At 35.7% G+C, this 4,595-nt stretch overlaps 1 non-coding gene across 1 annotated transcript; it reads left to right on the top strand.

The window, feature by feature from the left end:
* Window positions 1-335: 335 nt before the first annotated feature.
* On the top strand, window positions 336-443 carry LOC112412436 (U6 spliceosomal RNA). The gene has a single exon (XR_003005804.1). It is a non-coding gene; the product is annotated as a U6 spliceosomal RNA (small nuclear RNA).
* Window positions 444-4,595: the final 4,152 nt, after the last annotated feature.

Below are 4,595 nucleotides of genomic sequence, written 5' to 3' on the forward strand. Positions count from 1 at the left end.
GATTCCGGTTTAGAAAGAAAGGACACTCCAGATTTGGGCTGTCAAATGCTGTAGTCACTAGTCTATGTGGCTACTGAGTACTTGGAATGTGGCAGATCTAAATTGAGCAGTTCTGTAAGTGTAAAATACACATCATGGTAGTTTGAAGACTTAGTACGAAAACAAGAATGTAATATATCCCAAAATTTTACATTGATTGTATGTTGAAATGATAATATAGGCAGTCCTTGCTTTGCAAGACAGTGCAGGACCATAAAAGTGACTTTGTAAGCCAAAACTACACAAATGGTTACAATAATCAATGGGGGGAAAGTATGATTATCACATGACCTTTAGTGCTCGCTTTGGCAGCACATATACTAAAATTGGAATGATACAGAGGAGATTAGCATCGGCCCTGTGCAAGGGATGATATGCAAATTCATGAAGCATTCCACATATTTAGCATGAGAAAGGAAACAGTCACTCCAGTCCAGGAAGTGCTGAGAGTCCCATACAGGATAAACCCAAGGAGGAACACGTCAAGACACATATTAAACAAACTGACAAATATTAAATACAAAGAAAAAATATTAAAAGCAACAAGGGAAAAGCAACAAATAATATACAAGGGAACTCCCATAAGGTTATCAGCTGATTTTTCAGCAGAAATTCTGCAAGCCAGAAGGGAGTGGCATGGTATATTTAAAGTGATGAAAGGGAAAAACTTACAACCAAGAATACTCTACCCAGCAAGGCTCCCATTCAGATTCGACAGAGAAATCAAAAGCTTTACAGAAGCAAAGCTAAGAGAATTCAGTACCACCAAACCAGCTTTACAACAAATGATAAAGGAACTTCTCTAGGCAGGGAAAAAAAAAAAAAAAAGAAGCCACAACTAGAAACGAGGAAATGACAAATGGGAAAGCTCACCAATAAAGGCAAACATACAGCAAAAGTAGGAAAGCATCCACACACAAATATGATATCAAAACCAGCAAGTGTGAGAAGAGGAGAATACAAAGGCAGGAAATGGGAGATGCGTTTGGAAGTAAAAGACGAGCAACTTAAAACAACCTTGTGTGTATATAGACTGCTATATCGAAACCTCATGGGAACTGCAAACCAAAAAACTACGATAGAAACACACACAAAAAAGAAAAGGCCATCCAGAAACAACACTAAAATAGTCATCAAATCACAAGAGACCAAAAGAGGAAGGGATGAAAAAAGACCTATGAAAACAAATCCAAAATAATTAAGAAAATGGCAATAAGAACATACATATTGATAATTACCTTAAATGAAAATGGATTAAATGCTTCAATCAAAAGACATCGACTGGCTGAATGGATACAAAAACAAGACCTGTATATATGCTCTCTACAAGAGACCCACTTCAGATCTAGGGACACATACAGACTGGAAATGATGGGATGGAAAAAGATAGTCCATGTAAATGGAAATCAAAAGAAAGCTGGAGTAGCAGTACTCATATCAGACAAAATAGACTTTAAAATAAAGACTGTTACAAGAGACAAGGAAGGACACTACATAATGATCAAGGGATCAATCCAAGAAGAAGATACAACAACTGTAAATATCTATTCACCCAACGCAGGAACACCTCAATATGTAAGGCAAATGCTAACAACCATAAAAGGTGAAATCAACAGTAACATAATAATAGTGGGGGACTCTAACACCCCACTTACACCAATGGACAGATCATCCAGACAGAAAATCAATAAAGAAACAGAGGCCTTATTGACACGTTAGACCAGATGGACTTAATTGATATTTATAGACTGTTCCATCAAAAGCAGCAGAATACACTTTCTTCTCAAGTACACGTGGAACATTCTCCAGGATAGATCAAATCTTGAGCCATAAATCAAGCCTCAGTAAATTTAAGAAAACTGAAATCATATCAAGCATCTTTTCTGACCACAATGCTATGAGATATGTGACTTTTAGAATTTTTTGTCCAAACAATAAAAAGTCTTGCTATCCGTTATAAATGTATGCAAAGATTTAAAAAGTGGTAAAACTAATTTACTTGGTACCCACTAATTTAAAATATTAGGAACTCTGAGAATAAAAGGTTTTTTTTCATAATAAACATATCAAGAGTAGGTTGAACAGGGCCTGCTACCTTCTTGTTATATAACTTGTAATATGGACGAGCATCTTTTATGAGCCTTGTTGAATTATCATGTTCCTTTCTGAAATCAGTTCCTAGCATTTTATCCATTGCTTTCCCAATGTCATGAAATATCTCTGAAAGTTTCTTTAATGTGAAATTTCATTGTTGGTGTCACTTCTTCTGAGTTGTCTGCATCCTTTTCGTCACAACCACATTCCTCATTTCTGTCAGTAAGTTTACCTTCACTAAGTTTCTGAGGCTACTCATCTAGAGTCTCGAACAGGAGAAGTGTCAACGGCCCCACAGTTGTTCATCTTGTAATCACACCTGCTTTCACTTCCAACAATGTCTTTTTAAAATGTCTTATAAAGGCAAACATACAGCAAAAGTAGGAAAGCATCCACACACAAATATGATATCAAAACCAGCAAGTGTGAGAAGAGGAGAATACAAAGGCAGGAAATGGGAGATGCGTTTGGAAGTAAAAGACGAGCAACTTAAAACAACCTTGTGTGTATATAGACTGCTATATCGAAACCTCATGGGAACTGCAAACCAAAAAACTACGATAGAAACACACACAAAAAAGAAAAGGCCATCCAGAAACAACACTAAAATAGTCATCAAATCACAAGAGACCAAAAGAGGAAGGGATGAAAAAAGACCTATGAAAACAAATCCAAAATAATTAAGAAAATGGCAATAAGAACATACATATTGATAATTACCTTAAATGAAAATGGATTAAATGCTTCAATCAAAAGACATCGACTGGCTGAATGGATACAAAAACAAGACCTGTATATATGCTCTCTACAAGAGACCCACTTCAGATCTAGGGACACATACAGACTGGAAATGATGGGATGGAAAAAGATAGTCCATGTAAATGGAAATCAAAAGAAAGCTGGAGTAGCAGTACTCATATCAGACAAAATAGACTTTAAAATAAAGACTGTTACAAGAGACAAGGAAGGACACTACATAATGATCAAGGGATCAATCCAAGAAGAAGATACAACAACTGTAAATATCTATTCACCCAACGCAGGAACACCTCAATATGTAAGGCAAATGCTAACAACCATAAAAGGTGAAATCAACAGTAACATAATAATAGTGGGGGACTCTAACACCCCACTTACACCAATGGACAGATCATCCAGACAGAAAATCAATAAAGAAACAGAGGCCTTATTGACACGTTAGACCAGATGGACTTAATTGATATTTATAGACTGTTCCATCAAAAGCAGCAGAATACACTTTCTTCTCAAGTACACGTGGAACATTCTCCAGGATAGATCAAATCTTGAGCCATAAATCAAGCCTCAGTAAATTTAAGAAAACTGAAATCATATCAAGCATCTTTTCTGACCACAATGCTATGAGATATGTGACTTTTAGAATTTTTTGTCCAAACAATAAAAAGTCTTGCTATCCGTTATAAATGTATGCAAAGATTTAAAAAGTGGTAAAACTAATTTACTTGGTACCCACTAATTTAAAATATTAGGAACTCTGAGAATAAAAGGTTTTTTTTCATAATAAACATATCAAGAGTAGGTTGAACAGGGCCTGCTACCTTCTTGTTATATAACTTGTAATATGGACGAGCATCTTTTATGAGCCTTGTTGAATTATCATGTTCCTTTCTGAAATCAGTTCCTAGCATTTTATCCATTGCTTTCCCAATGTCATGAAATATCTCTGAAAGTTTCTTTAATGTGAAATTTCATTGTTGGTGTCACTTCTTCTGAGTTGTCTGCATCCTTTTCGTCACAACCACATTCCTCATTTCTGTCAGTAAGTTTACCTTCACTAAGTTTCTGAGGCTACTCATCTAGAGTCTCGAACAGGAGAAGTGTCAACGGCCCCACAGTTGTTCATCTTGTAATCACACCTGCTTTCACTTCCAACAATGTCTTTTTAAAATGTCTTTGCTGATCTCTCACCTCATTGGCCAGTTCCCTCTTTAGATTATCCATTTTTCTAAAAGTGTCATGTGGATTTAACACTGAGAGACAAGGAGGCAACACAATCACACACTTCACTCTCTATGCATGAACCGAATATCAGATGTGCACTGACCCATCACCAGTGGACTTTGAAAGAAATGCTTTGCCTGGTCACTGATAATGATGTCCACCTATTGTTTCCATAGTTATTCATGGACTGAAAGTATAGCAGTGAATTTTGTACTTTATGCAATTACGCACAGTTATTATACCAGAACAATTGAGATTTGAACCATGTTATTGGAAGACTAGTTTTATTAAATTAAATGGTGATAACTAAAATTAATGCATGTTGGAGCCATGCAAAGCAAAATCTGCCTATGTTTTGGATACTGGGTTAAATAAATTATATGATTAAAATTAATAATACTCATTTCTTTTTACTTTCTGAGTGTAGCTAATAGAACATTTTAAATCACATACATGGCTTACATTACATTTCTATTAAGCAG

Source organism: Neophocaena asiaeorientalis, unplaced genomic scaffold, assembly GCF_003031525.2.
Source record: "Neophocaena asiaeorientalis asiaeorientalis breed wild unplaced genomic scaffold, Neophocaena_asiaeorientalis_V1.1 scaffold102, whole genome shotgun sequence".
In the NCBI taxonomy this organism is placed as follows: Eukaryota; Metazoa; Chordata; class Mammalia; order Artiodactyla; family Phocoenidae; genus Neophocaena; species Neophocaena asiaeorientalis.